Raw genomic sequence first — 13,588 nt, 5'->3', positions numbered from 1 at the left:
ATTTAAGAGAAAAAATATCAAATTATTCATTTAATATAAAATTTATATTATATTTTAATAAATATAAATAATTATATTATCGAAAATATATTGTATAAATTGATAATTAATAATATGTTAAAAGAATATGAAAATATAATATTTTTTATGATTTAAAGATAAATAAGCTCTATAAATTATATTTTATTTTATAAATTTATATACAATATACATATTTTTCATAAAGTAATTATTTTATGCAAAATTTATAAAGAACAAAAAATAATGATATTTCTAGAAATGTAATTAAAAAACAGTAACAAAGATAGAACATATTTTTGTAAATAATAGGTAAAAATTATTTTTAATTAATAATAATGTTACTATTTTTTGTTATTAGAATTAAATAATTAATGAATTGTTATTCATTTAATATAATTTTTATTATAATGATTTGTAAATATTTTACATTTATATATTTTTGAAATATAAAAATATTTGTTAATTTAATATATTTTATATAACTGTTAATTTCCAAAATAAATTCATATCATGTAAATTTATAATATACTAATATTGCACGCTGTATTTATTTATTTATGTAGGTACTGGTCATTTGATTTTTTATATACAATTTTTATAAAAAAAATTACTAATCAACCGATAAATCTTAAAATTAAAGAAAAAAATCTTCTCTATAAGCAAATATAACAATGCGAAAAAAACTAAGGATGCGTTGGTTATTTATTTTTTATTTTTTAAAAAATTAAAAATTATTTTTTTATTTTTATTGATTATTTCTTAAAAATAATTTTTTAAAAAATTATTTATATAAAAATAAGTATAAATTTTATATAAAAGTAAGAAATAAAAGTATTTTTTAATATATGATATTAAATACTTCCTTCTCATAATTTTTATTCATTTTTCTTTTTTTAGTTATTTTAAAATTATTATCCATTTTTTATACTATAATAATATATAAATTGATTATTATAATAATATTTTATTTTATTTTATTTCTAAAAAATATTTTAATTTTTATAAAATTTAATATCTTTAAAATAAGTATAATTAGAAAATTAATAAAAAAATTACATTTCTTAATATGTATGAAAAAATAAAACAAATAGAAATTATGAGATGAATGGAGTAAAAAAATAAGGATATAAATAATTTTATAAATAGTTAAACATAAAAATAAATAATAAATTATGTTTACATAACATATGATATTATAATAAAAAATTATTATTTAATTTTTGGGATATAAAAAAATTTATTAGTTAGTCTCTTAGAAAAATACATCAAAATATTTTTAAAATTTTAAAAAGTCTATCGGTTAGTCTCTGCGCTAATTTTAGTAGTTAAGTATTATAAAAATAAAAATATTATTTAGTCTCTATAATATAAAAAAATTTATTAATTAATCCATTTATTTTAAAAAGTATATTAAAACGTATTTAAAATTTTAAAAAACTACTAATTAATCTCTCTGTAAATTAGTTGTTAAGCATTATAAAAAAGTTTCAAATGCTCTATGAAGAAATTAATTAGTAGATATTTTTATAAAATTAAGAAATCAACTAATGAATTTTCTCTTATTACAGAGAGTAAATAGTAAAATATTTATAGATTAAACTAATGAAAAGACTAATTAATATCTTTTTAATACTTTAAGAATGCTTTAATATTTTCTAAAATAAAAATACCAACTAATAAGTTCTTCTTTTTTACAAAATTAAATAATTAATTAATAATTTTTTATATTATAAGGACTAAATAGTAAAATATTTAACAATTAAAACTAATAAAAATACTAATTAGCATATCTTTTAAATGTAAAGGACATTTTAATTTATTTTTTAAAATTAAGAAATCAATTAACGAGTTTTTTATATTATAAAGATTAAATAGTAAATTTTGTACAAGGATTAAATGGTAAATTTTTTATAATAATAAAATAAATTATATTTTATAAATTAATTATATAAATATATATTTAAAATATGAATTTAATTGATGAGATAAAATTTTGAAATTTTTAATAAAAGTTGTAAGAAAAAATAATGGTTTGATAGAATATGTAATAAGAAAACTAAAATTTATAGTTTTCAGTTTTTTATTCTTTATTTTAAAAATATTTCTAGTAAAAGAATAGTTGTATAAGAATGTGTACTATAAGAATGTGTAATTTGATATCTGCGATCATTAGTTTTTACACTGTAAGAAAATAGAGTTAATTATCGTATCTCTTAAAAAATCTAGTCGGTACTGGGTAATTGATTAAAGATTCCGTAATTATAGGTGTAACGGAGATTTTGCGGGATTATATTCAGTTAACGTTAACGGTAAATTTTCATGAAATTTTGCCCTAGAATTGAAAAAGAGTTTTATTAGAAAGCTGAGACCTGAAGCGTCAATGTCTCCAAATATCACTTGATCACACTCTTGCCACGTGGCCTGTCTTCAAATGTTAGCACATGGTCTATTTTAGATGAAGATTGTGTTATATCACTAATTTATCTCCTTATTTAAAAAGTTTAATCTTATTATATTTTTATATATTTTTTAAGATTTCTTTTAACTAACTAAAATTAATTTTTAAAAAATTATCATTTATTTTAAAAATTAAATTTAAACAATAAAAATTTATAGTATAAATTATGTTTATATGAGTAAGATATTTACATCAAAATTTTGCATAGAAAATTAAAATTTATATAAAATTAATAAAAGTGTATGTAATAAGTATATAAATTTAAAAGTAAACATTTGATTTTAATTATTATTAAACTCATTAAGTCAAATTTATATTAATTTCCAACAACTCTAAATTATATTAAAATTACTAATTTAATTAGTTCTCATATTTTAAAAAAATATGCTATAGTTAATTACAATATTTGATTTCATTAAGGTTTTGATTTTTATATTAGGGCTATGTTTGGTACCCTAAACTCTCCATTAGGACTATGCATGGTCTTTCGGATCCCAAACCGAATAGAAAAATTATATCGAATCGTATTGAAACTCAAAAATAAAATCGATATTGTAGAAACTAAATCATATCGAGCCGAACTTATTTAATTATTTGGTTCTGGCTTTGGTTTTTCGTCAAGAACTATATCGAAATCGTACTAAAAAATTAAATTTATATATATATTGATACTACATGGGACTTAGGGATGTAAACGGGTAGGGTACCCATAAAATTGAGAGTACCCGAACTCAACCCGATTATATATACAATTTCCGAACCCGTCCCAAACCCGTTTAATATTTTAATTTTATTATCCGAACCCGTCCAAAACCCGTTTAACAATACCCGCACAATACCCGAACCCGATTTTTTTAATTCAATTCAATGACAAAAACTACCAAATAAACTATCTAACAGTTGCAAACCAGCAGTAGGAGGAGAAATGTTCAATGACAAGAACCAGCAAGTCAGCAACCCAACAAATAATGATTTATAATCAGATAATCAAATTAATTGTCCATAAATTCTAAAAATCAACAGTATTACATTAATCAAATAGCAAATAATTAAATTTTTTAACAGTATCCAAATAATCAGATTAATAGTCCATAAATTCTAAAAATCTTTAATAGCAACTAAAAATTCTTTAAGAACATGCACATAAAAGATCTTGATTATCAAAAAATTTGATTGCAAACCTGAAGAGAGTTCCAGTCAAAGGAGATGTCGGCGACGCCGATTGAGGAGAGGCAAGGGTTGTCTCTAGCGTCAGTGAAGGGGGGGAGAGAAGCGTCAATTGAAAAGAGTAGATGTCACCGACTGGGGAGAGAGAAGGAGATATCGCCGATGCCAACCGGGGACAGGGAAGAGTTGTCTCCAACTGGAAAGTCGGAGATGTCGCCGCTGGAGAGAGAGAATGAGATATCGCTGACTGGGGAGAGAGAAGATTTATCGTCCACTGGGGAGAGAAAGGAGACGTCGCCGGTGCCGACTAGGCTGCCGGCACTCGTTAGTGAAGTGGGGGAGAGAGGCGTTGACTGGGAAGTGGGAGATGTCCCCGACTAGAGAGAGAGAAGGAGATATCGCTGACTGTGGAGAGAGAAGATTTATCGTCGCTGAGAAGAGAAAGGAGACGTCGTCAATGCCGACTGGGCTGCCGGCAGTCGTCAGTGAAGTGGGGGGGAGGCGTTGACTCAGAACTATAGGAAGGGAAGCGAGGGAGAGAGGCGCCGACGGAGAGAGGAAAGCATAGTAAAATGAAAAAAGGAATTAGGGATTAGGGTTAGTTTTGTTAGTATAGCTAATCGGGGTTCGGGTTAACGGGTATCCGATCACCTAATCCCGAATCCTACCCGAATCCGAGACGGATAAAATTTTTCAAACCCGAATCCGCCAAAATCCGTTTTGTAAAAATCCAAATCCGTCCTAATAGGGTTTGGGCGGATCGGGTACCCGTGAAAACCTGCCCGCCTGCCATCCCTAATGGGACTCGCTCAAAGCAGGCAGTGAGCTATCATCATAAGATTGGGCCACATGGCAAGGATCTGATAAACGAATACGCGGTTCCAACCGTAGAAAGGAAGGGCACCTTAAAACAGGTCGGCCTCAGATCGAACAAGTCTCGCCCTCATAAACTTCAGGGCGAGACTCCATAAAGAAATTACTATTAATAGCTACAATCTAGCAAATCCCTTTCATGCCTTTGATTACGGGCTTCCCAACCAATTAGCCCGTGAAAATCCTTTACCAACGAGTCGATCACATCATCACTGGATTATTAGAAAATATTAGATTTATATCTACTTTCTTACGGTATAAAAGGAAAATGGTCATAGAAATAAATGTACGTTATGCTTGAATACTACTCAAGTTTTAAGCAATTCATTGCATTCTCTCTATTCTTCAGTATACTAATTTGAGCATCAAAGTGGCTGTCGTGGGCACCCACCATCACCTCACCTTCTCTTTCTTACAAGTTTAACTAATCACAACACAGCTTCCATCTGGTCACGTCATCAATCTAATCTCTATAACATCATTTGGCTCCTTTGCCAGAAGATTTATTGAATTCTCTTTGTTCATTTGGATTAAAAATGGTCTTTTATCTCTTTTCTCTCAAAAATAAATCTCTATTTTATCTTTAAAAATGGCTAACAATTCATGAGCTACTGCTATAATTGCTACCAAGGAGGATGTTATCATTTCTTTCACTCCTAGTAATGGTTAAAACACTCCCCCTATTGTCAACGAGGCAGATTTCAATAATTTCAACAATGAGAAAATGCTCCAGTACGTTAGAAGCTTGCATGTTATTTTCGAGCAATACAAAACTTAGAAAGAGGTGTCACTCATGGCTCCCAGGGGGGAGGGGGAGAAAGTTTCCGTAGAAATCTCAAGGACTCGAACAGAGGCAATCCAGACTCAATCCAAAGGGAAGGACAAGCCTGAGGAAGAAGGGCCATCAAATGATGTTCCCTAGGGCGCTGGCTGGAAGCTGGTACGGGCTGCCCAAAGGTGCCAAGAAGGATGGAAAGTGGACAAAAGGTTGGGTCAGAAGCAAGGCCAAAAGCCAGAGAATCAAGGATACAGGGGAGAAGACAAAAGTTACCTAATCTCCCGAGGAAGAGATGATCGAAATAAGTATAAGAATTATACCTTATTGAATGACTTATGAATGCATATACTAATATTGATTAGGAAACACAACAAGAAGATCGGATTGTAATACCCGGCTCGAGTCCGGCCTCGGAATTCCTGTAGTTCGGTGGAATCTCGAGTGTCGGAACCCTCGAGAAGGGTAAGACCTATGTTTTCATGTGTGTGTTAAGAGTTTTGAATGTTTTCAAGTGTGAAAGGAAATGAGTTTTGAAAGAAAAGCAATAAGGGAAAATACAAAGGTTCGGCCGCCGAAGGTCACTTTCGGCCGCCGAACATTGCATGGTTTCGGATTCACGTTCGGCTGCCGAAGGTGGTCTGGCCAGCCACCTATAAAAGGGCCAAGGGTCGGTGGAAGGAGGCTATTTCTCCTCCACTTGCAGCCAGAGGTGAGTTCCAGCCTCTCTCACGTTGACTTTCATGGTTTTTATGATTTCCTTCAAATCTTTCCAAGGTTTTAAGAGTTTTGATGATTTTTGAAGGTTTTAAGCAAAAAGAACAAAGTTTGAAGCTTGGAGAGTTTGAGACCGGATTTCTCGATATCTCCACGTTAGGATCGTGTAATCTCTTGTTTAGAAGAGGTAAGTACAGATCCTGAACCTTCTTTGTTGAGTTTTGAAGGTTTTATGAAGTTTGTATGGGTAGTATGCATGATTAGGTTTAGGTGAGGTTTTTAGTGGTTTTTGGTGTTCAAGCATGGTTAAGTGTTATGTGTTATGTTTGTTTGGGGTTTTAGGATCGTTTGAGACCCCTTTGTGCATATCTATGTGTATGTGCTAGTTGGGAGTAGTTGTTATGCATGTTGTAGGTTTTTGGGCAACGTTTGTATGAAACAGAGCAAGGTTCTGTCCCCTGGACAAAACCAGGTTCGGCCGCCGAACATGCTTGGAGGCAGTTTCGGCTGCCAAAGCTTGCCCCCGAAAGCTAAGCTTTCGGTTTAGAAAGGGACTTTCGGCCGCCGAAAGAGGGAGTTCGGCCGCCGAAAGTATGTGAGTTTCGTCTCTGGACGAGACCTTCGGCCGCCGAAGGTGCCGCCGAACATGCATGAGTTTCGTCTCTGGAGAGGGGTTTCGGCCGCCGAACCTGCCGCCGAAAGTGCCCTGTCCAGCCTTCTTTTGCATGTTTTCTGTGAATGTTCTAGGATGGTTTAGAAGGGTTTTGGGGAGTTTCGTAGACATGTTCTTGAGTGAGTTTGGTCCCTCATTTGAGTCCACCTGTGTAGGTACGGACCAGAGGAATCAGGGAGGTCAGCAGTGAGTCCAGTTTCAGAACCTGCAGAGTCAGTTCAGAGTCAACCCGAGGTGAGTGGAACTGAACTTAGTATTTTCATATGAGAAACGAGTATTTTATCATGCTTCATGCATCATGAATATGCTATAGGGTGAGTGCATTAGAGTACACGACTATGCTGCATTGCATTTCTCCTTGATTCTATGACTGTATGGACATAGTACGGATTCAATAGCCCTCAGAGGAAAGACCTGGAACAGCCCTACGGGGACCAGGCATCAAGACCTAGAACAGCCCTATGGGGACCAGGCATACAAGCACAATGACCTGGAACAGCCCTACGGGGACCAGGCATATGGTATAGAGGGAGTGTTGATCCGTCCATGCTGAGATGTGATTACTTGTGATGTGATACATTGCATGAGAGCATGTTTTATCACCTGTTCTTTATTACTGTTCTACTCACTGGGCTATAGTAGCTCATCCCTCTCCCCTAACTCCAGTTGTGCAGGTTCAGAAGTCAGAGGGAAGTTAGCAGGGTACAGGAAGAGTATATAGTTTGTAATAGTTAGTCAGTGTGGACATGTAAATGTAAAGAGATAATGTATGTGTACAGTGTATAGAATGGTGCTTGATTATAAGAGTTGTAATCCCTTTTTGTGTTTTCACATGATCAGTTTATGTTTATATATTGTTGTATCTTGATGAGAAAACCAGGCTTAACATTATGAGTTTTATCCGCCTAGAGCAATGAGGAGCTCTAGTAGGGATTGGTAGAGAACAGAGATAGTGCATGCACAGGTTAAGCCTTGGAATGAAGAAAAGTTTTATGTTTTTTACAGAAAATATATGATCATGTATGGGATGTCACAGGTTCACAGTCAGGATAGCAGGCTTACTACGGGTCCCGGCGACCTTAAGTCGATCTGGATCCTAGTGCCGGTGGCAGTTCGGTTTTCGGGCTGTTACAGATTGGTATCAAAGCATTAGGTTCACATGGTCGGACCTAGATAGACAGAGTTGGGCCTATAGAGGTTTTAGCAGGTCAGGCACCATAGGGAAACATGTCCACTAGGATAGGATGTCAGTCCTGTCGCTATATGCTGATGTGTAATGCCATGATTCATACATGTGCATTAGTTTATATGTGATGTATGCTGATATGTGTTGCTTATGTGCTCTGTGATGTGTTGTGTTCCAGAGAGAGTTAAGATGCGAGGAACTCGTCGATCCGCGAGATTGACTGGAGTCCCACCTGTAAGTGAGGGTACAGCTGCTCGTCCACCTGCCTTGCCAAGGGCAAGATCTCACAGGTCAAGCAAGGAGGGAACGTCAAGAAGGTCTTCTAACGAGAGCAGAAGAGGAATAGGCAGAGGGGGAAGATCAGACGAAGAGAGAGTTTCTATGGAGGAGGATCAGCGGAGAGAGGTCAGTATGGGTATAGGAAGGTCAGAAGAAGGTATGGGGGAGTCCCAGGGAGGCGCACAGGCCTCGGGGTTTGGCTATCCACCCTTTCCACAGGGCCCAGGGTATCCGATGAGGGGCACGTCGGATTACTCCAGCTTTGCCCCATATCCACCCTACATGCCATATATGCCCTATCCTTCCTTCTATCCACCATATCATATGTATCCACCCCCACCTTTTCAGCCAAGGTCAGCATCGCCTGAATCCAGAGAAACAGTACCGCCACCACCACCACCTGAACCAGTAGCCCCTGTTGTTGCAGCACAACCCAGTTCTTCAGGGGGAACGAAGGTGAAGATGACGGAGTACTTAAAGTTGGATGCTCCTAAATTCAATACGGGAGATGATCCCTTTGAGTATCTCAGTGCAGTCAGAATGATAACAAGCGAGTTGGGAGCAGATGAGAGCAGGGCCATTGAGATGGCAGGGTTCACATTAAAATGCAAGAAAGCCAGAGAATGGTTCAAGAACTATGTGGACCCCAGAATAGACAGTATGACATGGGAAGAGTTCGCCAACGAATTTGCTGGGTGGGCTTTCCCTGATAGTTCCAGGGAGCTAAAGGTTGTGAAGTTTGAGCAGTTGAGACAGACGGAGGAGATGAGTGTTGATGAATATACAGATAAGTTCCTGGAATTGTTACCATACGTGGGTCAGGCGTATGATACAGATCAGAAGAAGGCAAAGAGATATGCCACAAGGCTTCATCCCCGGTATTTCTCTTTGATTCTCCACGCGGAGAAGGAGAGTTTCCACTCCATTGTGGATGCTGCTAGAAAGATGGAGGCCAGTGCCATAAGTCAAGGAGTAGTTAATCAACCAAAGGCACAGTCTTCTGGCACTAAACCAGGTTCCTCCTCACAGAGTACAGCAAGTGCGAGTAAAAAGAGATGGGACAAACTCAGAGGAAAGAGAGGCAAGTTCTGGAACCGAATTAAAACAGGTCTGGGAATGAGGAGCGGCTCCAGTTATGGCACAGATATTCCAGTTTGCAATAGGTGTGGGAGACCACATAGCGGAGCTTGTTTGCTGGGATCTACAGCCTGCTATAGATGTGGGCAGGAGGGACATTATGCACGGGAATGTCCTCAGGCGACTTTGGTTACACCATCCCAGCAGATGACCTCAGGTAGTGTCGTTCAGTCAGCAGCTTCAGTCCGTCCACCAAGCAGTGGCAGAGGTAGAGGAAGAGGGGCAGCCTCTGCATCAGGGATGGGTTCCCGAGGTGCAGGTCCATCAGCCCCAGCACGGATTTTCACCATGACTCAACAGGAGGCAGACACTTCGAACACAGTGGTGTCAGGTAATCTCATCATTGGGTGTTCAGAGGTGTATGCTTTGATGGACCCCGGTGCTTCTCACTCTTTCATTTCTTCTAGAGCCGTAGAGAGATTGGGGTTGATTGTATCCGAGTTAGCGTGTCCTCTTTGGGTCAGTGGACCTAGATGTGACCCATCATTGGCAGAGTCAGTCTGTCAGTTCAGTCCAGTGTTTATTGAGGATAGATGCCTTCCAGCTGACCTTGTGGTTCTAGAGTTGACAGATTTTGATGTCATTCTAGGGATGGATTGGTTATCTACCTATAGTGCTATCTTGCACTGCAAGGACAAGGTAGTGAGTCTCAGAGACCAGGATGGGTCAGAGTGTGTCTTCAGAGGAGACAGGAGAGGGACACCTAGGGGTTTGATATCAGCCCTCCAGGCTCGTAGGATGTTGAGGAAGGGTTGTCAGGGGTTCCTAGCTTATGTGAGAGAGCTAGACAGTCAGGTTAGGGAACCGTCCTCAGTACCAGTTGTGAACGAATTCCCAGATGTGTTTCCTGAAGAGCTTCCAGGACTACCACCCGATAGGGACATAGAGTTCGAGATAGAGTTGATGCCCGGTGCTAGACCGATCTCTATTCCTCCCTACCGGATGGCACCAGCAGAGTTGAGAGAGTTGAAAGAACAGTTGCAGGATTTGGTAGCTAAGGGTTTCATCCGCCCGAGAACCTCACCCTGGGGTGCTCCAGTATTATTTGTCAGAAAGAAGGATGGACCTCTTAGACTTTGTGTCGACTATAGACAGTTGAACAAAGTCACTATCAAAAACAAGTATCCTTTACCCAGGATCGATGATCTATTCGACCAACTGTCAGGAGCAGGTTGCTTTTCTAAGATAGATCTGAGATCCGGATACCACCAGTTGAAGATTAGGGAAGGAGATGTCTCCAAGACTGCTTTTCGAACCAGATATGGGCATTATGAGTTCTTAGTGATGCCGTTCGGGTTGACTAATGCCCCTGCAGCATTCATGGATCTCATGAACAGGGTTTTCAGGGAGTACTTGGATCGTTTTGTGATCGTCTTTATCGATGATATCTTAGTGTACTCCAGGAATGCCGAGGAACATGCCCAGCATCTGAGGATAGTGTTGCAAACCTTGAGAGAGCATGGCTTGTATGCCAAGTTCTCCAAGTGCGAGTTCTGGCTAAGGAGCATTGCCTTTTTGGGACATGTAGTCTCAGAGAAAGGAATAGCAGTAGATCCCAAGAAGGTAGAGGCAGTAGCCAATTGGCCTACACCCACTACAGTGACCGAGATCAAGAGTTTTCTGGGTTTGGCAGGCTACTATCGGAGGTTCGTTCAGGATTTTTCAAAAATAGCTGCTCCTATGACCAGACTGACCAGAAAGAATCAGAAATTTGTATGGTCAGAGGATTGTGATGTGAGTTTTGAAGAGTTGAAGAGACGGTTGACTTCAGCACCGGTGTTAGCTCTGCCGATTAATGATGAAGCTTCTGTGATGCATCCCGAGTGGGATTAGGTTGTGTGTTAATACAGAATGACAGAGTGATAGCTTATGCTTCTAGACAGCTGAAGAAGCACGAGCTGAACTACCCGACACACGATCTTGAGATGGCAGCTGTTATCTTTGCACTTAAGATGTGGAGGCATTACCTCTATGGGGTAAAGTGTGAGATCTATACAGATCATAAGAGCCTGCAGCACATCTTAAGTCAGAGAGAGTTAAACTTGAGGCAGAGACGGTGGGTAGAATTGCTCAGTGATTACGATTGTAAGATCCACTATCATCCGGGTAAGGCTAATGTTGTAGCTGATGCCTTAAGCCGGAAGTCACTTGGCAGTTTATCCCACATTGCAATAGAGAGAAGACCGGTGGTGAAGGACTTTTACAGACTCATGGATGAAGGGCTACAGTTGCAGTTATCTGGTACAGGTGCTTTGATTGCACAGATGAGAGTTTCACCAGTGTTTCTAGAGCAAGTGGCTCTGAAACAGCACGAAGATCCTGAGTTAGTGAAGATTGCCAGGACTGTTCAGTCTGGCAATAGTGCAGAGTTCAGATTTGACAGGGAAGGGATTCTTCATCACGGTAAGAGATTATGTGTACCAGATGATAGCAGTTTGAAGGAAGACATTATGAGGGAAGCTCATAATGCGAGGTATAGCGTTCACCCTGGAGCCACCAAGAAGTATCAAGACTTGAGAAAGGTGTATTGGTGGCCAGCAATGAAGAGGGAAGTGGCACAGTTTGTGTCAGCCTGCGAGACATGTCAAAGGGTGAAACTAGAACACCAAAAGCCGGCTGGAATGCTGAACCCACTGCCGATTCCAGAGTGGAAATGGGAGAACATAGCTATGGATTTTGTAGTGGGGTTACCGGCGACGTCCAACAGGCTAGACTCCATATGGGTGATTGTGGATAGACTCACTAAATCTGCCCACTTCATTCCAGTCAGGAGTAACTATTCTGTGGATAAGTTAGCGCAGGTCTATGTAGAAGAGATAGTTAAGCTGCATGGAGTTCCAGTGTCGATAGTATCAGATAGAGGACCGCAGTTCACCTCCAGGTTTTGGCGGAGTCTGCAAGCTGCTATGGGTACAAGATTGGATTTCAGCACTGCTTTCCATCCACAGACAGACGGTCAGTCAGAGAGGACCATCCAGACCATAGAAGATATGCTGAGAATGTGTGTGTTAGACTTTGGCGGTTCTTGGAGGCAGCATCTACCTCTGGTGGAGTTTGCCTACAACAACAGCCATCATGCTAGCATAGGAATGGCTCCTTATGAAGCTCTGTATGGGAGGAAGTGCCGAACACCTGTGTGCTGGGAAGAGGTAGGAGAGAAGGCTCTTGCAGGGCCAGAGTTAGTTGAGATTACCAGCAAGTTAGTGCCTATCATCAGAGAAAGGATCAAGACAGCTATAAGCAGGCAGAAAAGCTATGCAGACATCCGTAGGAAACAGATAGAGTTCCAAGAGGGGGATATGGTATTGTTAAAGGTGTCTCCAATGAAGGGAGTGGTTCGCTTTGGAAAGAAGGGTAAACTGGCCCCACGGTACATTGGTCCCTTTGAGATTTTGCAAAGGATCGGAAATGTGTCATATAAGCTGGATTTACCTACCTCTATGGAGAGAATTCACCCGGTATTCCATGTTTCTATGTTGAGAAAGTTTGTGTCAGATCCAGAGAAGGTTCTTAGTGAACCTGAGGTGGAAATCTTAAGTGATCTCACCTATGTAGAGCAGCCAGTGCGGATCTTAGACACCCAGATCAGAAAACTGAGAAACAAGGAGATACCAATGGTGAAAGTCCTATGGAACCACCACAATCTAGAAGAGTGCACCTGGGAGACACGGGAGTCTATGCTCCAACAGTACCCATATCTGTTTTAAGGTTAGTTTTTCCCCTTTTTCTCTGTGTTTTATGTTGTGTTTCGTTCTTTGAGGAACATTCGGGGACGGATGTTCGTAAGGGGGGAAGAATGTAATACCCGGCTCGAGTTCGGCCTCGGAATTCCTGTAGTTCGGTGGAATCTCGAGTGTCGGAACCCTCGAGAAGGGTAAGACCTATGTTTTCATGTGTGTGTTAAGAGTTTTGAATGTTTTTAAGTGTGAAAGGAAATGAGTTTTGAAAGAAAAGCAATAAGGGAAAATGCAAAGGTTCGGCCGCCGAAGGTCACTTTCGGCCGCCGAACATTGCATGGTTTCGGATTCACGTTCGGCTGCCGAAGGTGGTCTGGCCAGCCACCTATAAAAGGGCCAAGGGTCGGTGGAAGGAGGCTATTTCTCCTCCACTTGCAGCCAGAGGTGAGTTCCAGCCTCTCTCACGTTGACTTTCATGGTTTTTATGATTTCCTTCAAATCTTTCCAAGGTTTTAAGAGTTTTGATGATTTTTGAAGGTTTTAAGCAAAAAGAACAAAGTTTGAAGCTTGGAGAGTTTGAGACCGGATTTCTCGATATCTCCACGTTAGGATCGTGTAATCTCTT

Source organism: Manihot esculenta, chromosome 11, assembly GCF_001659605.2.
Source record: "Manihot esculenta cultivar AM560-2 chromosome 11, M.esculenta_v8, whole genome shotgun sequence".
Lineage (NCBI taxonomy): Eukaryota > Viridiplantae > Streptophyta > Magnoliopsida > Malpighiales > Euphorbiaceae > Manihot > Manihot esculenta.
Note: the sequence above shows the minus strand (reverse complement) of the source record.